Source organism: Emys orbicularis, chromosome 6, assembly GCF_028017835.1.
Source record: "Emys orbicularis isolate rEmyOrb1 chromosome 6, rEmyOrb1.hap1, whole genome shotgun sequence".
Taxonomy (NCBI): Eukaryota; Metazoa; Chordata; order Testudines; family Emydidae; genus Emys; species Emys orbicularis.
This window is the reverse complement of record NC_088688.1, coordinates 59,894,490-59,920,956: the sequence shown is the minus strand read 5'-3', so window position 1 is coordinate 59,920,956 and position 26,467 is coordinate 59,894,490. Positions and strand designations below refer to the sequence as shown.

Genomic DNA, 26,467 nt, shown 5'->3' with positions numbered 1-26,467 from the left:
AGCTTAAAGCTTCCTCCAAACAGTCAACATAATGCTGCACTGTGTTTTGGTTTCTAAGAGTAATACAGTTAGCAATTTCCCTTTAAAAGTATGTGTCAGCTGTCAACATTGTGATGTGCCTGATCTCCTCTCTCTTGCAGAGCACAATTCAATTCTAAACCCAAATCATCTGCATAGCAATGCAACAGGGCTGCCATGATGGCTGTCTCCCTTCTATTTTTTAATTCCCTATTCCTATCCAATACATTTTTATTTTATGTTTTTGAGCAAGCTGAAACTGCTATACATTGTTAACTAATTTTACTTGTCTTCACTTAAAATCACTGAAATAATCAGTGTAAGTTTTTTTGCTTACACACTTATTTTTAGCAAATAAGCTACTTTATTTAACTTATGACTTGTCTAAAGATGTTGAAAGTATTGAATTTTAAGGCATAACATTCACACTCTGAAAAGGGAACAGTGACAAGTTCAGTCAAAAGGAAAAAGAGGAATAATTTATAAAAGGAAGATAATGATGCCAGCCAGTTGTTTTAAAGTGCATCTATCTCAACTTTAATGAATTAGATTTGTCAACAGCATATATTTTATGCACTACTTCTAATGAAGTGGCATACAGTGTACTTTGAGGTTTACTCCATCAAAGCTTTTTGCTGTCTTAAAGTAGACCTTTTTAAATAATAGATACTAAAAACTACATTTAAATAACATTAAGGTTGTGACACAAACACCAAATGACAAACTTCAGGCAATTCAAAGTTAAGGCTGACAACTTGTCATTAACTCACATTGTTGCTTTTTTAAAAGAAGCACAATAGCATGATTTAAGGACTGAGTGTCAGCTTAACTTTAAATTTCTTGGCTTTTGTTCTCTGGTGTCACAACCTTAATGTCATTTTTCATATAGGTTTTTGCATTTCCTTTACTACTTATTTCTTTAAAAAAACACTGTGTGTTTTTGTACCCAAGAGACAGAAATGGATTCTTCAGTAGTTTTGGTCTATTTGTTAAAAGCATATTTAGGAAGGAGTTTAATTTTTAATTGTGGACTAGTAGTGGTATTAGTGTTTCCCAACCTACATCCCAGCTACTTGACTGAGAGTTCTTCCCATTGCCATAGCTGATCCATCCTGGAAAGCACTCCAGAAGGAATTTCCATTCCTTTATATAAAATAAAGAGTTTTTAAAACCCTCCACAATTCTCACTCATTTTTAAAAATTACTTGACTCGAAAGAGGTAAGAACCCTCTTTTCACAAAGTTGTATTATAGAATATTCAGTTGATGGATGGGATATACTGTACTTCTATAGCAGGGGTTGGCAACGTTTGGCACGCGGCTCTCCAGGGTAAGCACCCTGGCGGGCCGGGCCAGTTTATTTACCTGCTGACGCTGCAGGTTCGGCTGATCGCGGCCCCTACTGGCCGCGGTTCGCCGTCCCTGGCCAACGAGGGCAGCGGGAAGCGGCGCGGGCGAGGGATGTGCTGGCCGCAGCTTCCCGCCGCCCCCATTGGCCCGGGACGGCGAACCGCGGCCAGTGGGGGCCGCGATCGGACGAACCTGCCGCGTCAGCAGGTAAATAAACTGGCCCGGCCCGCCAGGGTGCTTACCCTGGTGAGCCGCGTGCCAAACGTTGCCGATCCCTGTTCTATAGCAAGCAGCTGTACCCCTTTTTCACCCATGTGGATCCCTCCAAGTTAAATCTGACTCAGACTAAGTTATTGGTCAGAAGATTTACACACACTCACACATGAATTTGAGGCATGCACCAACAGAAATGAAGAAACTCAAAGTTAAAACTACACCTCTACCCCGATATAACGTGACCCGATATAACACGAATTCTGATATAACGCGGTAAAGCAGTGCTCCGGGGGGGTGGGGCTGCGCACTCCGGCGGATCAAAGCAAGTTCGATATAACGCGGTTTCATCTATAACGCGGTAAGATTTTTTTGGCTCCCGAGGACAGCGTTATATTAAGATAGAGGTGTAGCACTTATGCTATTGGACAGATTTTTTTTTTAATTTAAGTTAACAATTTATCAATGGGAATTAAGAATTTTCTCTTTTTATTGGAAGATGTTTTTATGTAACATTTAAACATCTTTAAGACTTACTTGTGAAGTTTTTTATTCCTAAAATGCTACCAGTCGGTAATCTTAGTACTTGTTTGTTTGTTTTTTATATAGGGCTATTGAAAAACTTCTGCTACTGCTATGTGAACTCAATATGGTCCCTTAAGAAGTCTGTTCAAGCTGAAGATCACAAGGTGGTGTTACAAAGAAAATCTGTTTAGTGAAGGTACTGTACATAGTACATATGTGCCTGACAGGATATTTTCCAAGATTTCCCTGTTATAAATTATATATGTTTATGAAATTCTAGTGTGATAATTGCACATGTATGAGAGCTATGACATTCAAAACACAATTCTCCTCCCACTGACCAGAAGCAAAGGATGAAAGATAGGTTTACATTTTAAAAATTCTTTGACCTAGGTCAGATGTTTCTAATCAAGACTATGTGTGAGATTTTATTATTTAAACACTTGTTTGGAGAACCATGTAACACCTGCTGACTTTGAATTTCAGCTTTTTTATTTTTTTTTTTAAGTTAAAAGAAAAGTTAAAAGTGAGCTTGCTGAGGGTGAGCCACTACATAAATTCATAACTGCTCTGTGGACCAGATGTACTTGGCATAATCATAGAGAAATAGGTAGATTTGGACTCTGAATATACTTTAGATGATTGTGTTGTAATATGTGAACAGGTCAGAGCAATGTAGTTGTTTATATATAACAGTATATTATATTATATATGTCATATGGTACATGGTCATAGGACACAGCAATTATTTTGATGTTAGTTTGCAGATTGTTTATATGAGTTGTTAAATGCTTAGTTACTTAACCTAAGGGTACGTTAAAGGTTATTCTACACCAGTAGGGCAATCGGCTAGTTATCTTAGGTGCATGTACATGAATGCAAGAAGCCTGAGAAAAAAGCAGGAAGATTTGGAAGTCCTGGCACAATCAAGGAACTATGATGTGATTGGAATAACAGAAACTTGGTGGGGCAGTTCACATGACTGAAGAACTGTCATGGATGGATGTAAACTGTTCAGGAAGGACAGCTACGGGAGGAAAGGTGGAGGAGTTGCATTGTATGTAAGAGAGTGGTATGATTGCTCAGAGCTCCAGTATGAAACTGGAGAAAAGCCTGTTGAGAGTCTTTGAGTTAAGTTTAGAGGCGAGAGCAACAAGGGTGATGTCGTGGTGGGTGTGTTCTATAGACCACCGGATCAAAAGGATGAGGTAGACGAGGCTTTCTTGGGACAACTAACTGAAGTTTCCAGATCACAGGCCCTGGTTCTAATGGGGGACTTCAATCACCCTGACATCTGCTGGGAGAGCAATACAGCAATGCACAGACAATCCAGGAAGTTTTTGGAGAGTGTTGGGGACAACTTCCTGTGCAAGTGCTGGAGGAACCGACTAGGGGCCGTGCTCCTCTTGACCTGCTGCTTACAAACAGGGAAGAATTGGTAGGGGAAAGAGAAGTGGGTGGCAGCCTAGGCAGCAGTGACCATGAGATGGTTGAGTTCAGGATCCTCACAAAAGGAAGAAAGAAGAGTAGCAAAATACGGACCCTGGACTTCAGAAAATCAGACTTTGACTCCCTTAGGGAACTGATGGGCAGGATCCCCTGGGAGGCTAATATGAGGGGGAAAGGAGTCCAGGAGAGCTGGCTGTATTTTAAAGAAGCCTTATTGAGGGCGCAGGAACAAACCATCCCGATGTGCAGAAAGAATAGCAAATATGGCAGGTGACCAGCTTGGCTTAACAGTGAAATCTTCGGTGAGCTTAATCTCAAAAAGGAAGCTTACAAGAAGTGGAAATTTGGACAGATGGCTAGGGAGGAGTATAAAAATATTGCTCGAGCATGCTGGGGTGTAATCAGGAAGGCCAAGGCACAATTGGAGTTGCAACTAGCAAGGGATGTGAAGGGTAACAAGAAGGGTTTATACAGGTATGTTAGCAACAAGAAGAAGGTCAAGAAAAGTGTGGGACCCTTACTGAATGGGGGAGGCAACCTAGTGACAGATGATGTGGAAAAAGCTGAAGTACTCAATGCTTTTTTTTTCCCCTCGGTCTTCACAGACAAGGTCAGCTCCCAGACTGCTGCACTGGGCAACACAGCATGGGTAGGAGGTGAGCAGCTCTCAGTAGTGAAAGAACAGGTTAAGGACCATTTAGAAAAGCTGGACATGCACAAGTCCATGGGTCCAGATCTAATGCATCCAAGGGTGCAGAGGGAGTTGGCTGATGTGATTGCAGAACTGTTGGCCATTATCTTTGAAAATTTGTGGCAATCGGGGGAGGCCCCGGACAATTGGAAAAAGGCAAATATAGTGCCCATATTTTAAAAAGGGAAGAAAGAGAACCCGGGGAACTACAGACCAGTCAGCCTCACTTCAGTCCCCGGCAAAATCATGGAGCAGGTCCTCGAGGAATCTATTTTGAAGCACTTGGAGGAGAGGAAGATGATCAGGAACAGTCAACATGTATTCACCAAGGGCAAGTCATGCCTGACCAACCTGATTGCCTTCTGTGATGAGATAACTGGCTCTGTGGATATGGGGAAAGTGGTGGATGTGATATATCTTGACTTTAGCAAAGCTTTTGATACGGTCTCCCACAGTATTGCCAGCAAGTTAAAGAAGTATGGATTTGATGAATGGACTATAAGGTGGATAGAAAGCTGGCTAGATTGTCGGGCTCAACGGATAGTGATCAACAGCTTGATGTCTAGTTGGCAACCGGTATCAAGTGGAGTGCCCCACGGGTCGGTCCTGGAGCCGGTTTTGTTCAACATCTTTATTAATGATCTGGATGATGGGATGAATTGCACCCTCAGCAAGTTCGCAGATGACACTAAGCTGGGGGGAGAGGTAGATACGCTGGAGGGTAGGGATAGAGTCCAGAGTCACCTTGATAAATTGGAGGATTGGGCCAAAAGAAATCTGATGAAGTTCAACAAGGACAAGTGCAGAGTCCTGCACTTAGGATGGAAGAATCCCATGCACCGCTACAGGCTGGGGACCGACTGGCTAAGCAGCAGTTCTGCAGAAAAGGACCTGGGGATTACAGTGGATGAGAAGCTGGATATGAGTCAGCAGTGTGCCCTTGTTGCCAAGAAGGCCAACATCATATTGGGCTGTATTAGGAGCATTGCCAGCAGATCGAGGGAAGTGATTATTCCCCTCTGTTCGGCACTGGTGAGGCCACACCTGGAGTATTGCGTCCAGTTTTGGTCCCCCCACTACAGAAGGGATGTGGACAAATTGGAGAGAGTCTAGCAGAGGGCAATGAAAATGGGGCACATGACTTACGAGGAGAGGCTGAGGGAACTGGGGTTATTTAGTCTGCAGAAGAGAAGAGTGAGGGGGGATTTGATAGCAGCCTTCAACTACCTGAACGGGGGTTCCGAAGAGGATGGAGCTCGGCTGTTCTCAGTGGTGGCAGATGACAGAACAAGAAGCAATGGTCTCAAGTTTCTATGGGGGAGATTTAGGTTGGATATTAGGAAACACTATTTTATTAGGAGGGTGGTGAAGCACTGGAATGGGTTACCTAGGGAGGTGGTGGAATCTCCATCCTTAGAGGCTTTTAAGGTCAGGCTTGACAAAGCCCTGGCTGGGATGATTTAGTTGGTGTTGGTCCTGCTTTGAGCAGTGGGTTGGACTAGATGACCTCCTGGACTAGAGGTCTCTTCCAACCCTAATCTTCTATGATTCTATCAGGGGTAGTCAATAAGCAGACCGTGGGTCAAATCTTCCAGACGCTTTTTAACGGACTGCTCGGGCTGAAGCCAAGCTGGGACTGGAGCCATGTGGAACCATGCCCACTTCCCAGTGCAGGGCCTCCCAGCATGGGGCAGGCGATTCAACTGTGCTGTGGGGCGCAGTGTGTCCCTGGGCAGCTGCTTGTGGAGCCACAGCCCCAGAAGCAGTGGCACAGGGTTTGTGTGGGGGGAAAGTGGTGATGTTTTGGGGGAGGACGTCTCCACCCCCCGCATCCGGGCAGCATAATGTGTCTCCACTACACCATGCCCCTCCAGTCAGGGAGTGATGGGGTGTTGTGTGCTCATTCTACAGCCTAATCAGAGGGCAGTGCTGTCAGGACCCTAATTCAAATTCTTCTCTGCTTTCCCTGGAGATGGCGGGGCCGGCCTGGGCCATGGAGCCATCTACTTGTGCCGGGGCACTGAGGCTTTAAGCCCTGCAATTGCTGCAAATGGCCTATGCCCATCAGCGATCCACATACCAGCTGCCTAAGATACTTCGGCGAAGGGCACATAAGTGCCATATCTGCAAGTCCTTTAAACCTAGGATGAAGACGGAGCATGATATCCATCTAAGAGCGCTCCTAATGGAGTCGGCACTCACTCCATGCACAGTGCTCCCCTGGTGCCGTCCATGAGCTGGCACCGGTCTCCCCAATGGCTCCGGTCAAGAAGCCGAAAAAGACTGTGAGGGGAAGATCTCCTACCTCCCGCAAGGGAAAGGAAAGAGAACGGGGAGAGCCAAGACCCATGTCGGGCAGCTCAATATCGCCCTAGGGAAGTTGGGCCCTACCTCAAGTTGAGCAGTGCAGCCCATCTCATGCTTTGCCTGCGACTCCAGATAGTGGTGTAGGCCCCAGCCAGCTTCAGGTGCCGTCGAAGCCCAATGCCCTTCAAGCAGCTCAGGAGATCCTGACGCTCCCGGTGCTGCCCTCACCGGCTCCCGCGCTACCCCGGTCTCGGGGAAAACCAGTGTTGGGACCTATGCATGTGTTCCCGCCTCAGCGGTACTGTTTCCCAGCAAGAGGGACGTCCCGCCAGCATTCGCCAGCCTGCAGCCGCCACGCCTCAGGACTGGAGAGGCAGGCTCAGCAGACCCCTCTTCAATCCCCGGACCAGGGGCACTGATCGAGGGACTCGAGGCATAGTTCGGAAGTAGATTGGCACAGACCCTCTGAGGCATGCGCCACCAGGCAAGAACTCCGGGGCCAGCCCCAACCATCTCCAAGGGCCTGGGACTGATCCGACACCAGAGACCACCCATCACCGGGCCGTCATCCCTTGTCTCCAAGAAGGAGGTCGCTTTACTCAGGACGATCCTCCTGGCAACCGGCCTGTAGTAGCTCCCGGTCTCGTTCGACATCCCGGTACTGGTCGAGTAGCGTGAGGCATGGATTGCCGGGTAGTCGATGCAGATCTGCCAAACACCGTCAGTCCCCAAGAGCCCAACCAAGACCGTCTCGCTCGGACAGGTCAGCTTCAGGACGCAGCGACTGGCACTGGTCAGACAAGAGCCACCGTTCAGCCCGATCCTGGTTGCCCGGTACTGACCGCTCTGCTCATAGCTCTGGCTTGGAGCAAGGTTACCTGATTGTGGGACAAGCCCCAGTACTGGTGGTGCCAACTACATTATCAGCACCAAAACCTGTCCCAGGGCCCCAAGCTCAATGGCTGGCACCATGGTACCTGGGGAATCCTTGGGGGGGTTCACCCAACCTTCCCAAGCTGCCCAATTGGTGTCAGGAGCCTCAGAGAGGCCAGTGGCCTCGGTATCCCATCCCTCTTAGGCTTGAGACTTCGGGGGGTAAGACCCCACAGGTCCATGAGGACCCAGGGGAGCAAGCTGCTGGACCACCAATGGACGTGGAGGTTCCCGCGGCAGGCGGCATCGTCCTTGTCATCACCAGACCAGTCTATAACGGGGCCCCCTCACCCAGATCCTCAGGATGACGCCAAAGCGCACCAGAAACTTTTGAAGAGAGTCGCTTCTAACTTCAGGCGGAGGAATTAGAGGAGCCCTCGGACTCTTGGTTTGACGTCCTATACTCCTCAGCTCCTGCCGGGGTGGCTCTACCCCTTCATGAAGGTGTTTCCAAGATCACTAATGCCCTGTGGCAGAGCCCCTCTTCAATGACCCCTATCTCTAAAAGGGCTGAACACAAGTACTTCGTGCCAACCAATGAGTACTTATACTCCCACCCAGCCCCCAATTCCCTTGTGGTCAAAGCGGTTAAACACAAGAAGAGACCGGGACAACCCGGGGCCACCCCAAATAATAAAGACTCCAGGAGGCTGGATATTTTCGGACGTAAGGTTTATTCATCTTCCAGCCTGCAGCTGAGAGTAGCCAACCACCAAGCTCTCCTTGGCCAATATGACTTCAGTATGTGGCAAGCCATGGCCAAGTTCGAAGGGTCACTCCCCAAGGCTTCCAAAAGGAGTTCTGAGCTATCTTTGATGAGGGCACAACTGCAGCCAGGGCGGTCCTCCAGGTGGCGTCAAACGCTGCGGATGCTGATGCCTGCACCATGGCTTCCACTATCTCCATGCGGCGAGTCTCTTGGCTGCTCCTCTCTGGGTTGTCCACCAAGGCCCAGCAGTCTATGCAGGACCTGCCCTTCGATGGCCAGGCCCTATTTGCGGAGCAAACAGATAACAAATTGCATGGCCTTAAGGACTCCTGCACCACCCTGAAGACCCTCGGTCTCTATGTCCCAGCCCCGGCTCACAAGCGGTTCAAACCACAGCAGCCGCAGGGCCAGGGGACCCAGCCTCGGCAGGACCAGCCCCATAAATGAGCCAAGGGCTACAAGCACCGTCTGAGCCACCCGCCTCCACCCTCTGCCCAGTCGGGCTTGACCCAGAATAAGCAGGGGGCTAAACAGTCATTTTGAGAGTGTGCCCGAGGGCGACCTACCAGACTATTCCCTGGATCCGTCTTTCTCAGTGTTCTCCTTTCCCTCTTCCTCCATGCCTGGTCTGCTATAACCTCGGACCGCTGGGTCCTCAGCACAGTGGAACAGGGTTATACCCTCCAGTTCCTTTCTACCCCTCCTTCCCCCTCTGCCTGGATCCGGGAGCCTGGTATGCCGCCCTTGACTTGAAGGATGCATACTTCCACATAGCGATCTTTCAAGGACACATACGCTTCCTCCGGTTTATGGTGGGGCCCCACCCCTACCAGTTTACGGTCCTACCATTCGACCTGGTGACAGCACCAAGAGTGTTTACCCAGGGCATGTCGGTGGTAGCGGCTTACCTCAGGTGCCGGGGTATCCAGATCTACCCGTAACTCAACGACTGGCTCGTCAAGGGCAGCTCCAGGTCTCAATTTCAAAGAGATGTTGCGGTGTTTCAAGCTACGTGCCGCACTCTGGGCCTACTGGTAAATGACAAAAAGTCAATGTTAGTGTTAGTGCCAGTGCAGAGGATAGAGTTAATCGGAGCAGTCCTCGACTCGACCTGTGCCAGGGCTTTCCTGCTGCTGGAAACGTTCCACACGTTGACGAACCTCATAGCGGAAGTCTCCACATTCCCTCTGACTACCGCCAGGGTCTGCCTGCGCCTGCTAGGCCACATGGCAGTGTGCACTTACGTGGTCTGCCGTGCCAGGCTCCGGATTCAGCCCCTGCAACAATGGCTGGCGACGGTCTATTCGCAGTTCCGAGACCCCCTGGAAAAGATTGTTACCAAAGATCAATACTTGCCTTGCTGCAGTGGTGGACCGACCGCAGAACAGTCCTGGAAGGGGTTCCGTTCGACAACCCTCCCCCTCCATCAAATTGGTGTTGGACGCCTCGGACTTTGGCTGGGGGGTGCATATCTGCATCCTCCAGACTCAGGGGATGTGGTCCCCGGACAAAGCGTGGTTGCACATAAATGTCAAGGAGCTCCGAGTAGTCTGGCTGGCGTGCGGAGTCTTCTTGCCCCACCTGTTGGGCAAGGTAGCACAAGTCCTGATGAACAACACAGCCTTGATGTTCTACATCAACAAGCAAGGCGGGGCACTCTCATCGTCTCTGTGTCAGGAGGTGCTCCGTCTATGGGACTTCTGCATCAGCCACGAGATCCACGAGATTGTCACCTTCCTGGCATCAGGAATACACAGGCAGACCAGCTCAGCAGGGACTTCTTCTCTCACCACGAGTGGTCGCTCCATCCAGAGGTAGCCTGCATGATCTTCCAAAGGTGGGGAACTCCCCAAGTGGACCTGTTTGCTACCAGACAGAACAAGAAATGCCACCAGATTTGTTCTCGACAGGGTCTGAGCAAGGGCTCCCTCTCAGATGCCTTCCTCCTGTCATGGTCAGGGAGCCTGATATATGTGTTCCCTCCAATTCTGCTCATCATCAGGGCCCTGGCAAAGATCAAGAGAGAGAAGGTGCAGGTCGTCATGTTCGCCCTGACATAGCCTCGCCAGCACTGGTTCAGCACGCTCATGAGCCTGTCAGCGGCCCTTCCATGGCCCTTGCCCAACCGACCGGACCTGCTGTCACAGGACCATGGTCGACTCCTACACCCCAACTTCAGGTCCCTCCATCTCTCGGCATGGATGCTGCGTTGCTGAACCCAGAGGAGCAGACCTTTTCGGAAGGAGTTCAACAGGTCCTCCTGGAAAGTCTTGGTAGTCCATCGATCCGATGATGACAAATCTGTGCAGATCATCAGTTGTTGGTCTTATGGTGTGCCCTCTGATGGCTATACAAGCCAATTCTAGAGGTGCACATTTTGCTGCAGATGGTGCATGGGAAGTTCGCGATCAGTGGACTGTGTGCCGCTGATGTTCTGTGACGTCGTTCGCGTGCCTCTTGTAGACGCCGGCAGCGGTCTTCCTCAAAGGCGATGCAGGTATTTCTGACTGTTGCACGCCACTGTGTTCTATCGCTGGTGGCGTCCTCAAGATCCCTAGGTTTGATACTGCTGTACTGCAGATTGGCTTTGATGGTGTCCTTGTAACGTTTCCGTGGACGACCTATATGCCGGATGCCCTGGGAGAGCTCACTATACAGAAGCTGGCGGGGGATTCTGTTGGCATCCATGTGGCTGACATGACCGGTCCAACGTAGCTGTGACTTCATGATCATCATTTCGATGCTTGTCATCTGGGCTCTCTCGAGGACTTCGAGATTGGGCACTTTGTCTTGCCAGCGGATCTTCATGATGTTACGGAGGCAGCGCATGTGAAATGCTTCGAACTGCTTGATGTGACGCCTATATAGTGTCCATGTTTCGCACCCGTACAAAAGAGATGAAAGAACAACAGCTCTGTACACAAGCAGTTTTGTTGACATCCGGATGTTATGGTGATTTAAAACTTTGACACGCAGACAGCCAAGTGTCTGGCTTGCTTTGGATATTCATGCATTGATCGCATTATCCAGTGATCCATCGCTGGATATGACACTACCCAGATATTTAAAGTTCTCCACTACTTTCAGCTGAGTGCCGTCGATGGAGATACTCGGGACAGAAGCATTTGATCCAGGTGCAGGTTGATGGAGAACTTCTGTCTTTCTGAGGCTGATAGTTAGTTAGTCCGAAAAGTTGCGAGGTGGGGTGTATGGGGTGGCCAGGGAGGGGTAGTACCTGGAAAGTAGGAAGCCTTCAACTAGACTGACTTTTACCTGGCCAAGTGGATGAGTGTCCAAACCGGGCATTTCTCCCTCGCGTTCCTCCATACAGGCTGTCCTGGACTACCTGCTCCATTTGAGGAATCACACTCTTGGCACTTTTCCATTAGAGTGTATCTCATGGCCATCTCCGCTTTTCACTCGCCGATCTAAGGACAGACAGTGTTTTCCCATGACATAACGGTCAGATTCCAGAGAGTGCTTCAGAAACTCTTCACACAGGTACAGCTTCCTGTCCCACAGTGGAATCTTAACTTGGTCCTCTCTAGGCTCACTGGCCCGCCCTTTGAGCCGTTGGGTTCCTGCTCCTTTTCCCACCTGTCATGGAAGTTAGCGTTCCTGGTGGCAGTGACGTCAGTGAGACAGGTCTCTGAAATTAAAGCCTTGACCTCAGAACCTCCGAACATGGTCTTCTGCAAAAATAAGGTTCAGTTGTGGCTCTACCCGGTCTTCCTGCCAAAGGTGGTTTCCACCTTCCATATGAACCAGGACATCTTCCTCCCGGTGTTCTGTCCCAAACTGCACAAGACCAGTGAAGAGAAACATCTTCACACCCTGGACATCCGGAAGGCCTTGGCTTTCTATTTAGAATGTACCAAGCCTTTCTGTAAATTGACTCAACTCTTCATCGCTACAGCAGATAGGATGAAGGGTCACCCAGTGTCCTTGCAGAGGATTTCCAATTGAATCACCTTATGCATAAGGACCTGTTATGAACTGGTGGGGTTCTGCTGCCGCCAATTGTCAGAGCCCTCTTGACGAGAGTGCAGGCGTCTTTGGCAGCCTTCCTGGCGTACATCCCTATCCAGGACATCTGTAGAGCCGCAACGTGGTCCTCTGTCCACACGTTTACTGCTCATTATGCCATCACTCAGCAGGCCAGGGATGACGCTGGGTTTGGCAGAGCTGTGCTGCAATCTACACGTCCGTGAACTCCTATGCACCTCCAGAGGGGTACTGCTTGGGAGTCACCTAATATAGAATGAACATGAGCAAGCACTCGAAGAAAAGACAGTTATCTCAAAGAACACCAGTTATGGAAAAGGTGTGTTGCTCATGTCCATTCCCCAACCCACCCTCCTTCCCCACGGTTGGAGTTTTCCGGCAAGAAGGAACTGAGGTTTGGGGAACCAGGGGCACCCCTTATACCGCACCATGCAGGCACCACTCCAGAGGGTGCCAGAGTCGGTCCCCTATGGATACTGCTGAGGGAAAAAATTTCGGCACCGGTGCATGTGGCGAGCACACACACCTAATATGGAATGGACATGAGCAATACATCTAAAAGAACACAAGTTACGGAAAAGGTAACTCTCTTTTCTCTGGAGTCTGGACCTTGACCAAGAAATTTTGGACCGTGACAAAAAATAATTGACTACCCCGTTCTACACTGTTTTTAAATTAAAAATATAAAAAAGCACCAGAACAGATTGTAAAAAGCAACAGAGGGTCCTGTGGCACCTTTAAGACTAACAGAAGTATTGGGAGCATAAGCTTTCGTGGGTAAGAACCTCACTTCTTCAGATGCAAGTAATGGAAATCTCCAGAGGCAGGTATAAATCAGTGTGGAGATAACGAGGTTAGTTCAATCAGGGAGGGTGAGGTGCTCTGCTAGCAGTAGAGGTGTGAACACCAAGGGAGCAGAAACTGCTTCTGTAGTTGGATAGCCATTCACAGTCTTTGTTTAATCCTGATCTGATGGTGTCAAATTTGCAAATGAACTGGAGCTCAGCAGTTTCTCTTTGGAGTCTGGTCCTGAAGTTTTTTTGCTGTAAGATGGCTACCTTAACATCTGCTATTGTGTGGCCAGGGAGGTTAAAGTGTTCTCCTACAGGTTTTTGTATATTGCCATTCCTGATATCTGACTTGTGTCCATTTATCCTCTTGCGTAGTGACTGTCCAGTTTGGCCAATGTACATAGCAGAGGGGCATTGCTGGCACATGATGGCATATATAACATTGGTGGACGTGCAGGTGAATGAGCCGGTGATGTTGTAGCTGATCTGGTTAGGTCCTGTGATAGTGCTACTGGTGTAGATATGTGGGCAGAGTTGGCATCGAGGTTTGTTGCATGGGTTGGTTCCTGAGTTAGAGTTGTTATGGTGCGGTGCGTGGTTGCTGGTGAGAATATGCTTAAGGTTGGCGGGTTGTCTGTGGGCGAGGACTGGCCTGCCTCCCAAGGTCTGTGAAAGTGAGGGATCATTGTCCAGGATGGGTTGTAGATCACTGATGATGCGTTGGAGAGGTTTAAGCTGAGGGCTGTAGGTGATGGCCAGTGGAGTTCTGTTGGTTTCTTTTTTGGGCCTGTCTTGTAGCAGGAGGCTTCTGGGTACATGTCTGGCTCTGTTGATTTGTTCCTTTATTTCCTTGTGTGGGTATCGTAGTTTTGAGAATGCTTGGTGAAGATCTTGCAGGTGTTGGTCTCTGTCTGAGGGGTTGGAGCAGATGCGGTTGTACCTCAGTGCTTGGCTGTAGACGAAGGATCGTGTGGTGTGTCCGGGGTGGAAGCTGGAGGCATGAAGGTAGGCGTAGCGGTCGGTGGGTTTTCGGTATAGGGTGGTGTTAACGTGGCCATCGCTTATTTGTACTGTGGTGTCCAGGAAGTGGACCTCCCGTGTAGATTGGTCCAGGCTGAGGTTGATGGTGGGGTGGAAGCTGTTGAAATCATGGTGGAATTCTTCCAGGGTCTCCTTCCCATGGGTCCAGATGATGAAGATGTCATCAATGTAGCGTAGGTAGAGAAGGGGCGTGAGTGGACGAGAGCTGAGGAAGCATTGTTCCAGGTCAGCCATAAAGATGTTGGCATATTGTGGGGCCATGCGGGTGCCCATAGCGGTGCCACTGGTCTGGAGGTATATATTGTCACCAAATTTGAAATAATTGTGCGTGAGGATAAAGTCACAGAGCTCAGCAATAAGTTGTGCTGTGTCATCATCAGGGATACTGTTCCTGACAGCTTGTATTCCATCTGTGTGTGGGATGTTTGTGTAGAGAGCCTCTACATCCATGGTGGCTAGGATGGTGTTTTCTGGGAGGTCACCAATGCATTGTAGTTTTCTCAGGAAATCTGTGGTGTCACGGAGATAGCTGGGAGTGCTGGTGGCGTAGGGTCTGAGTAGGGAGTCCACATATCCAGACAGTCCTTCAGTGAGAGTGCCAATGCCCGAGATGATGGGGCGTCCAGGATTTCCTGGTTTGTGGATCTTGGGTAGTAGATAGAATAACCCCGGTCGGGGCTCTAAGGGTATGTTGATTTGTTCCTGTGTTAGTGTAGGGAGTGTCCTGAGTAGATGGTGCAGTTTCTTAGTGTATTCCTCAGTGGGATCTGAGGAAAGTGGCCTGTAGAATTTGGTATTGGAGAGTTGTCTGGCGGCCTCCTTCTGGTAGTCAGACCTGTTCATGATGACAACAGCACCTCCTTTATCAGCCTCTTTGATGATAATATCAGGGTGGTTTCTGAGGCTGTGGATGGCATTGCGTTCTGCACGACTTAGGTTATGAGGCAAGCGATGTTGTTTTTCCACAATTTCTGCCTGTGCACGTCGGCGGAAGCATTCTATGTATAGGTCCAGACTGTCATTTCGACCCTCAGGAGGAGTCCATGTGGAGTTCTTCTTCCTGTGTTGTTGGTGGGAGGGTATCTGTGAATCAGTGCGCTGTTCAGTGTTATCTTGAAAGTATTCTTTGAGTCGGAGGCGGCGAAAGTAGGCTTCCAGATCACCGCAGAACTGTATCATGTTCGTGGGGGTGCTAGGGCAAAAAGAGAGTCCCCGAGATAGGACAGACTCCTCTGCTGGGTTGAGTGTGTAGCTGGATAAATTGACGATATTGCTGGGTGAGTTAGGGGTACCCCTGTTGTGGCCCCGTATGCCAGGTAGGATTTTAGACAGCTTACAGTCCTTTTTCCTTTGTAGAGAGGTGAAGTGTGTAATGTAGATCTCCTGTCTTATTTTAGTCTTATTTAGATCATTCACCTGCACGTCCACCGATGTTATATATGCCAACATGTGCCAGCAATGCCCCTCTGCTATGTACATTGGCCAAACTGGACAGTCACTACGCAAGAGGATAAATGGACACAAATCAGATATCAGGATTGGCAATATACAAAAACCTGTAGGAGAACACTTTAACCTCCCTGGCCACACAATAGCAGATGTTAAGGTAGCCATCTTACAGCAAAAAAACTTCAGGACCAGACTCCAAAGAGAAACTGCTGAGCTCCAGTTCATTTGCAAATTTGACACCATCAGATCAGGATTAAACAAAGACTGTGAATGGCTATCCAACTACAGAAGCAGTTTCTGCTCCCTTGGTGTTCACACCTCTACTGCTAGCAGAGCACCTCACCCTCCCTGATTGAACTAACCTCGTTATCTCCACACTGATTTATACCTGCCTCTGGAGATTTCCATTACTTGCATCTGAAGAAGTGAGGTTCTTACCCACGAAAGCTTATGCTCCCAATACTTCTGTTAGTCTTAAAGGTGCCACAGGACCCTCTGTTGCTTTTTACAGATTCAGACTAACACGGCTACCCCTCTGATACAGAACAGATTGTGTCCACTTTTGTGCTGCTGGAGTGGTGCAAAGGAAAAGGCAGCCTCAACAAGGAGAATTTCTGGCTATCATAGAGCCAGAGTATCTCCTTCCTCCTCCTCCTCCCCCCACCACCTCGCCAGTGGATGCCTGGCTGTTGTATACCAGGCTCTGGCATTTGAAGACTAGTGCAACATCCCCCCATGAACCATTATAGACCAGTAAATTTAAAGAAGGCTTAGCTCTGCTCTAAGTTACTCTGGGAACCAAAACAGCTCTCATCAGCTTCAGGAATCAGGGGACAGCAATGTGGTACTCCCTTCAGTTGTTTCAAGTATGCCCCTTGGCACAGATAAGAATCTGGCCCATCACTTTTATTAAAATTTTAATTAGATAATGCATTGCAGTTCACTGAGAGAAACATTCATCACCAATCAGGAAAGAGTGGATCTTGACATGGGGTGATGTGGCTCTTGTGGTAATTCTTTCCAGCAGTACACAGTAAGATAAGTGGAATGACGAGACTCTGTTCTCACTTTCTTATAGTTGTAAATTAGGTGATCCAACATACTACTGTGTACAATGACGTAGACTCCAAATACTGTACAATACAATAATTGTATTGATAGAAACAACCATGTAAGTGCTTTTAAAAGTCTGAATTGTGTTGGCCTCCAGAGAACAGCATTGGGCAGGCTGGAATAACGCCAGCTGCCCCCAACTGGTCCTGCCACTGAAAAAAGAAAATATCAGTTCAATAGAAGCTTCCCCAAGAATGACTCCATTCCTCACTACTCACAACGTGTATTGTTGGTTGGTAATTTCATTGGAGGTTTTACTTGGGTAGATGACGTCTTACTGAAGCTGCTCCTGATATCGCCACCAGGGCTTGTCCTTTCAAGGTACTCTAGCCAATGAAGGAGGACTTGACTTACAGAGGCTCCCTGCTGCTGGTTGGATGTCAGACTGATGAGATCAGACCCCAAAAGATTTACCTTTCAGATAGAATGGAGTAGCTGATTTAAGGGAAGCATACTGTAATGGAACACTTGAACTAAAAATAGGTTTAGTCGGAACTCATCCAGCGTAGCTGTCACTGCACTCAGTTTTAAGCGGTTAAATTACAAAAACAAAATGGATTAAGCTTTTAAAATCTTGAATATAATATACGTTCCCAGCTACCTCATCATCCTATTTCTTGAGTCTTGTAATTTTTTGCTTTATATAAAAGTTGTAAAAATGCAATAAAATTAATTCAAGAAAAAAGAAATTTGTGAACTCATTAATGGGAATGTGCAGGGAAATCTTTTACTACCTTTTTATCTTTTCCCCTCTCAATTTTTCCTTCCCTTCTATTATGAAATATATTCTTCCTTTTTTAAGATGAATCTTAATTTTACAATACAAAATTGTTTAGAAGCAAAAGATTCTTTTTATGATGGTAATAAGACAAATAGCATGCATTGTTTACACTGTTGCACTTCTCGTGTGATTACATAATGCACTTGAGGCTTGTAATTCTGTAAGGAATAACACAGGACATGACGTTCAGTTGTACGATATTTATGAACACACACACTTTTAGGCATGAAACCAAAGGCTAAGTGCCGATCCCTCAGACAGAGACAAACACCGACAGGATCTCGATCAAGCATTCTTAAAACTACAGTACCCACCTGGTTAAGTGAAGAAACAGATTGACAGAACCAGAAGGGTACACAGAAGTCACCTACTCCAGGACAGTCCCAACAAAGAAAGTAACAGAACGCCACCAGCTGTCACCTACAGCCCCCAACTAAAACCTCTCCAGCGCATCATCAAGGACCTACAACCTATCCTGAAGGACGATCCCTCACTCTCACAGATCTTGGGAGACAGGCCAATCCTCGTTTACAGACAGCCCCCCAACCTGAAGCAAATACTCACCAGCAACTACACACCACACAACAAAAATGCCAACCTAGGAACCAAACCCTGCAACAAACCCCGTTGCCAACTCTGTCCACATATCTATTCAAGGGATACTATCATAGGACCTAACCACATCAGCCAAACCATCAGGGGCTCGTTCACCTGCACATCTACCAATGTGATATATACCATTTTGTGCCAGCAATGCCCCTCTGCCATGTACATTGCCCAAACCGGACAGTCTCTACACAAAAGAATAAATGGACACAAATCTGACATCAGGAATCATAACATTCAAAAACCATTAGGAGAACACTTCAGTCTCCCTGGTCACTCAATAGCAGACCTAAAAGTGGCAATTCTTCAACAAAAAAACTTCAAAAACAGACTCCAACGTGAAACTGCAGAACTGGAATTGATTTGCAAACTGGACACCATCAGATTAAGCCTGAATAAAGACTGGGAGTGGTTGGGTCATTACAAAACCTAATTTCCCCAATACTAATTTCCCCCTACTGTTACTCACGCCTTCTTGTCAACTGTCTGAAATGGGCCACTCTCATTACCACTTCAAAAGTTATTTTTCCTCCCTTGGTATCCTGCTGTTAATTGATTTGTCTCGTTAGACTGACCTCACACTTGGTAAGGCAACTCACATCTTTTCATGTGTTTATACCTGCTTCTGTATTTTCCACTCCATGCATTTGATGAAGTGGGTTCTAGCCCACGAAAGCTTATGCCCAAATAAATTTGTTAGTCTCTAAGGTGCCACAAGGACTCCTCGTTGTTTCAGCATTACAGAATTTCATATAATATCCCTACTGTAGTTTTTTATTACAGTGGGGAGGAGGGACATCTTTCAGCATCACAATTGCTGATTGACACCCAAAAGGGATTTACCATACAAAGGAGAGAAAGTAGGAAGCCATAGTCTGGGCTATAAATTATAGGAGACTTTGACAACATATCTTTGGTACCATTTCCTTCTCCATCTTTTAATACCTGTGGCTCTGTTCCTCCCTGTAATGGGGTCCCTGACACCTCAACTTCATGCAGTGGAGGCCCTCATTAATACATTTGCTTCATACTCAAATCCAGGAGATAATGCTGTCATATTACTACAAGAAGCATTCCACTCTGAAGTTGAGGGAAATTATCTCCACTATACTTCCTTCATCTGCTGATATAGAGAATGGAAGCTTGAGATGGATTTTAAATTCTGATTTCCCTACCTTTTCCTATGGCATTTCACTGTGTTTTGTTACCACAAGGTCTCCTGTCACAATTAGCAAAATTTGTAAGGAGTTGGTACAACTTAAGTGATTATTCACTACTTTTTCCACCTTTTTCTGAAACAATCCCTCAATAGAAAGTATACATTCTCCTTTAGATGTTGAGGTTAAAATGTTTGCCAGCTGCAATATTCTTCATTGCCTCATGACCAGGAACTTCCTGTAAATTTCAGTAAATGCCATCCTTTCATCTGGAATTTGAGATGTCTATCTCCATAAATTCTCTTAAGAAGAAGATAAGTACAATTAAGAAAAGCCTTGGGAATGAAGAAGAGCTCCTGCCATGACAACTATTCTTTCATTTCCTCTAAAGCTCCTTCAACACACGTATCTCACTATCTCAGTTACTACCACCAAACTGATTTCGACTCCTGCAGTACCTTTTGGTTGGCCTGCTTATCCCTATGAAGATTAACAGTATCATTATTGGTAGCCATCTTAGTATCTGTCAGGAAAAATAAGGTTTGGTATATTTTACATGTAATGTGATATAGGGGATAAAAGTTAAAATGCTGAGAGGGGGGTTAAATCAAATACAGAGATATTATAATAGAAATCAATATGGTGTAGAACTTCAAGATCAAAAATATGTGCACCAGGTGTTACAATGTCACTAGGAAAGCTCTACCATGAGGGAACAACACAATAATATGACATGATCATGTTCCTTTGTCACTGAGGTTGCTTGGGAAGGAGAACAAATGAAAGAAGACAGGGAAGAATAGTATGATGGCGGAGTTCCATTTACTAGCCAAAAAATGAAATGAGAGCCCTAATATCAATCCTATGTTCTAATTAGTAAAGAGAAAGTTGAATGCAAAAATTCTGTCAGTATGGAACTCTAAAACCTGTTTGCAATTAAGTATAAGAATGCCACAATTAGACAGCTATTTTCCTATTTTGTCAGTTATTTTGAGGCTCTTTCATGGTAGGCTTTTATTGTCTTGGATTATTATGGCTACTTAGAGTAGAATAATTTAAAGTTAATCAAGGTTACTTTGTCCTGTGTATGGGGCTAAGTCAAGCATCATGGGACAGACAAATGTCATATACTGTGTTTCAAAAATATTTTACAGCTTGAGATTTCCAATAGAAAGAGCCTTAGTTACTTTATATTGCTTCCTAATGGCTAATAATGCTTTGAAGTCTGATATTGCTTTATACAAAATGTGTGGGGGTTTTTTTAGTCAGGGAACCTAGCCTCTCTAACTGTCCAGAAATAGAGTTAGGCAGGAAACTATTTTGCTGTCCCGTGAGAATTTAGGAGATTTCAACATTTTTCCCATTCCCCAAATCAGGATGAAAAGTCAAAATCTCAAAAAAAAAATCATTAAAAAAACTGAAAATTTGTGTTATGATTCTGATTTTTTTTTTTACTATAAAAATGGAACTTTTTCATTTTGAAACAATGGGACTTAGGGAGTTATTGACAATTTTCAAACTTAATTCAAAAATTTTTCAAAACAGGAAATTTGACAAAACTAACCTTTTCCTGCAGGCAGGAAGGGAAAGTTCTATGCCCTGTGTTATACAGGAGGTCAGACTAGATTGAATGGTTCCCTCTGGCCCTGGAATCTATGAATCTATGAGCAGTTTTGGTTTCGATAAATTGGTGTTTTAACATTTTGTTAGGAAATTCCTGACCTGCTGTATCCAGAAACCCATTGTTTCTTAGTCTCTTAATTAGGGTTACCATAATTTAATTTAAAAAAAGGAGGACACTCCACGGGACCCCGGCCCTGCCCCAACTCCACCCCTTCCCCACCCCCAGCCCCGCCCCAACTCCGCCCCTTCCCCAAAGTCCCCGCCCCAACTCTGCCCCCTCCCCTGAACGCTCCGTCCCCTGCTCCTCCCCCTCCCCTGCTTCCCGCGAATCAAATGTTCGCGGGAAGCCTGAAACAGGGAGGCAGCAGGTGGGCTGGGGTGGGGCGCGGCGCGGCCCAGTCCGGCCGAGCGGCTCCTTCCGGCGGCCGGCCGGCCCAGGCCAAGAGGCTCTGGCCCCGGCGTCTCCCGGCTCGCGCCCCGGGGCGCCAGCCCCCGGCCCCGGCCCGGCCTGGCCGGCCCCCGGCCCGGCCCCCGGCCCCGCACCGCCGGGCCCGGCCCCCGGCTTCGCACCGCCGGCCCCCGGCCCCGCACCGCCAGCCCCAGCGGCCCCGACCACCACCGGCCCCTCCCTACCTCCCTATTTTCCCGGACATGTCCAGCTTTTTGGGATTTCCTCCCGGACGGGGATTTGAGGCCCAAAAAGCCGGACATGTCCGGGAAAATCCAGATGTATGGTAACCCTATCTTAATTTACTTTTTTCCTTATGTAAATTTTCATACTATGCTTTAATTGACTCACATAAACTCTAAATAGAATGCTGATTATACAATCCAGTGGTTCATCAGATAAATCAGTTACTTTTAAACTTGATCCATGCGAAACAGTGAGTTATGCTACCAAGTTTACTTTGAAGACAAGTCAGCTAGGGGGAAAAGCTTGCAGATCAGATGATTTTGTGGAAGCTTATTTGTCTGGAACACGTTTTCAGAAGTCAAATGGTCAGCTTTCTTAGGCTATTGTTCAAGAGCGTGAAAATGAAACTTCTATGTTCCTTACAAGTTTGATTACATTGTTTATGTCTGCAGGTTTTAGCATTGTTTAGTTAGTGAATTTTAGAAATATGAAATGATCAGAAATCTCATCTTCTGCAACCACTTCTTTTATGTTCTTCTTTTTTCCTAATTAAGTGTGTGGGGGTGGGTAATTCATAATGTGCAATTGTCATCTCTTGCATGTTCCTTCGATCTGTTAGGTGCAGTTTATGAATTATCTTTTAGTAGAAAATGCTGGGTTCTTTTAACACAACTACAGTTGTTGGCCTGGTAATCCTGAGAGTCAATCTATACTAAACAAGAAGCTCATATCAAACTCTTGGCAGCTTCAGTTAAAATTAAAACGTGTGCTTTACTGTAGAGATTGTCAAGAGTGGAAATAATGTTTGTCCAGCTGGACAGCTTTCTTTTGTAGTTACTAAATGAAAGTTGAGATTCTGTCTCCTCCTTGAAAGCTTCTGTGTCAAGAAGGTAATTTGGACTGTTTGTGGTTTGACAGGGATTATTAAAATCAGATGAAGTGAAAGGAAGCAAGTGTGAGAAAGCAAAATTGACACTGACACACTCTATTATTTGCAGCTTGGATCATGATGACTATGTTGATATGATGGATTCTAAATGTTAGAGTCACTGTTATATGTTAAGCAGCAAATATGATAAAATGCAGTTATAGTAATGGATTTTCTGACAACACTGAAAGAGCCAGTTGTTTATTTTCACTTTGGGTGGTGGTGGGGGAGTTGAGGGAGAATGTCAGTTCTTCCCTTGTGAAAAGACTTAACCAACAACACGTTATCCTTCTTTTAAGTTCATAGAGCTGGCAAGTATACTTCAAAGGGAATAATATTGAGGATTAGGAATTGAAGGAACGGGTCATAAGAATTTTTTTTATTGACTTGAATTTTGGTAAGAAATTTCTAGCATAAATATTTTTGCATAAAATGAGCTCTAATATTAAAGGCTGTCATTTTCCATGACTGGTATCATGTTTTTAAATAGCAATCTTTTCTGCCACTTTTAGATACTATTTAAAAACTCAAATTATTGCTGTTATGCATACAGCTGAATTTTTAGTTATTGAAGACATATTAACTGCACGTTGTATGTATGTTTAGGTGTCTAATCATATATTATGTATCATTTAGTCAAATTCATTTGTGTAACCTATTTGATATATAGTAAGTATTCTCTATAGATATGCCGTATTGATTTATTTATTGTCTATCTCCTATTGTAGAACACCAAATTGGGTACAACCAGAATCCTTACATGCATTGTATATTTTTCATCAAAATATGTATCAAATTGAGCTAATAAGTTGTTGTAGTTTATTATTTCTATGGCAATAGCATGTAGAGGCCCCATCTGAGGTCAGGTTCCATTTGTGCTAGGCACTAAATATGCTAACAGTCAGTCCCTACCCTGAAGAGATTACTGAGTAAGTACATAAGGGCAGACCAAGGATGGGAGAAAGGAATAATATCATCCCCATTTTACAGATGGGAAACTTTAACACAGAGAAATCAGTTGACTTCCCCAAAGATCACACAGGAAATCCGTGGCAAAGCTAACAATTGAACCCAGATTTCTTGAGTCCCAAAATTCAGTGTCTTATCCACAATACCATCTACAAAACATTTAACTGTTGAATCCCAAATATCTGAACATTAATAATAATACAGAACTTGTGTAGTGCTTTACATTTACATTGAGGGGAAAATTGGAGTTTTAGAGTTTTGTGGGTGTGAGGAGGTGCTCTGGGATTGGGTGGTGGACAGGAAGGGATGAGCACATTTGTGAGGAATGGCAATAGCAGAGTGAAGAGAGAGGGAAAGGAAGCAGGCTGCTCCTTCTCTCATGCCCAAGCTTCTGCTGGGTCCTAGTGATGTTGCTGTCCTCTCTCACCCTTGATTCCTTTTTTTAGACATACCCCATCAGTTGAGCAGCACTGTGCTAAACAATGTACATAGTACAGAGTTGTCTTATGTTAACTAAATAGCCCCTGCATAGTATAAAATTGCTAGAAGCATTTTTTTCATATTGTGAGAGTGAGATATTCAGTTGTTTTAAGTCAAACGGGAAGCTTTTTTTTTAAGCACTGAGTGTAATTTTCAGGCAAATACTACTGAATGTCATATGCATCTTATCTTTACATTTCATAATAGGTTCAGTAAAACATTTAATGTTATCAGTTGTGGGTATTGTCTCAACCCCTTCCTAATGTGTTAATTTCTCTAAACACAGAGTTCCTGTCCTTTAGGATGTTGAAATAACATGAATTAAATGTCCTTTGTGTTTGATATTATATTGGGGTCAGTGGACTCTGATTGTGTGGTTATGAAATTTTCCACATACAATTTAAAGTTTTATAATTGATTGTAGATAAGTGTCAAAAAGAAAACCTTTTGGCATATGTAACTAAAGTAAATAGGATGTTATTCTTGAGTGGTTGCAGATGCGTATTCCACTCTGGTGTGTGCGTGTCCGCCCAGCGTGCCGAAGCTGGAGAACTTTGTGTAGTGGAACCCATCAGAACGGTGCATACAATCTATGTCTTCTCATTTCCCCTGCTGAGGCTATTTAAGGGTAGCACTACCCTGATCCCCCCCACTCCCCAGTTCCTTCTCACCACTCAGAGCCTGAGCCAGAGCACCCCGTGTGGTTTTTCCTCACTGTTACTGTGTTACAGCAAGATTTCTTTGTGTGCTTTGTAAATAGTTGGTATTAGCTTAGTAGTACGCTTTAGTTAGTATAAAGTTAGTTAGGTTTAGTAGTTTAATTAATTGTTTTTTAGTTTAGTAAACCGATATGACAGCACCAGGCTTTAAGCACTCACTATGCTTTGGAGTGGCTACCCTGAATAGTGACCTCCACACTCTGACTTGTGCCTAGGAGAGGGGCACATTAAAGAAAAGTTCAGTCGCTGCTGCTTGTTCAAAAAGAGAATGCAAGTTGCCAGAGACCTACTCCTCAAGAAATACCTGATGGAACAAGCCATGAGGCCCTCTTCAGCTCTGAGAGCTTTTCACAGATCATCCAGCCCCTTAAACTACTTCAGAATTGGGACTGGTTCCTGTTAAACTCACATTCTTATCTGCAGAGAAAAAGGGACTGCTCTTCTACCCCTAGACCTCTGAGGAAGAGAACTCACGAAATTGCTTGGAGCTATTCCAGGGCTCAGAAAGATTCTTCCTTTTCTTCTAAGAGGAGTGCAGAAACTTCTCAACTGCCCAAGACAGAGCAGGGCCATCTACCCTTTTCCCAGTACTGAGCTGAAAACACCAGATGAGTACCATATTGTCGACTCCGGTACCATCAACAGGATGTAGATTGAGTCCAGTATGAACAGCATCAGTTTTGGTACCGATTGACCCCACAGTCACATGAGGCAGCAGCTGATTTACTCTGCCTTTCCATTCTGGGCTCTCCTCTGATATTGGAGTCCTAAGTTGTGGAAGTACCCTATGCAGTCCCGCGCCTGTCCAAGTTGATTGCTCTGGACTATGCAATGTTACTGGTGTCTTCCTCAGTACTAATTACATAGCCCGGTAAAGAGATGACTCCAGTCCCATCATCAGCATTGAGACACTCTTCTTTATTACTGATACTGTCTTCAGCCCCAATGATAGCATCAATCTCAGCCTTCAGTACTGAGCCATTTTTTTGAACAGGGCACGGACCTCTGCATCAGTACTGATAGCCTTTTTGGTAATGGCTTTTAGTGTGGTCTCAACATCCTGAGAGGTATCCTTGGCACCTATTACCATACTGACTTTGGTACCAATGCTGTCTTCTCACTGGACTTTGGGCAGACATGATGATTGGTAGCCCCTGCAGGTCTGGCTTCTCCACTGCCTATGGATTATTTGGAGGCTTCCTCACAGTCAGGTTTGGAATCTTCTTCTGTCTCTCCATACCTTTCCAGGTATCGATCATGGAAGTTTTCTAGACTGCCTGTGGAGGAGCGGCATCAACACCAAGACTGACACTGTTCCCACAGCAGGAACAGGATTTCTTGGTCCAGCACATACTTGCCTCTTGTACACTATTCATTTCTTCAGTCATCTCCCGGGAATGCTTGGGGTGCCTCCCACTCTTCAAGATCCCGATCATTGACTCAATCCAGGGCAAGGTCACCTAATCCTTCCATTGTCCCAACTTCTGACCCATCTACATTGGAGATACAAACTGACATAGCTCCTACAGAATCACTAATACAGCAGAGCAACTTACTAGCACAGGAACAATCTTTGCCCTCAGAAGGGTCCACATGTTCCATTTCCTCTGTCATCCTCCTCACCAGATGATTCCACTATCCTGGATTCATCTTCTCCTATTCCTGAAGACTTTAAGTCTCATTAAGACCTCCTAAGGAGAATGGCTACAACCTTGGGCATCCAGGCTGAATTTGTCCAAGAGAATACCCATAAATTGTTGGACATTCTTCAGGCCTCAGCCCTCTGTATAAACAAATATCCCCTGAACCCTGTAAAGTCCTTGTGGCACATTCCAGCTTCCTTGCCTCCCAGATCAAAGCATATGGGCAAGTAGTACTATGTAGCTATGCAAGAATGTTTCTACTCCCATCTAGCTCCTCTTGTTGTAATGCTGCAAATGAGAGTTTGTGACGGGGGAGCTACAAGTCAACTCCCAA

The 26,467-nt window shown here is 46.0% G+C and overlaps 1 protein-coding gene across 1 annotated transcript in view; it reads left to right on the top strand.

Annotated features, from left to right (window-relative positions):
- The window catches only part of KIAA0825 (KIAA0825 ortholog), a 417,985-nt gene that overhangs the window by 9,515 nt on the left and 382,003 nt on the right, over positions 1-26,467 (top strand). Inside the window, exon 2 of the mRNA XM_065406817.1 lies at positions 2,190-2,301. The gene's annotated coding sequence lies outside the window, so the exon portion shown is untranslated. The remainder of the gene's footprint in view (positions 1-2,189; positions 2,302-26,467) is intronic.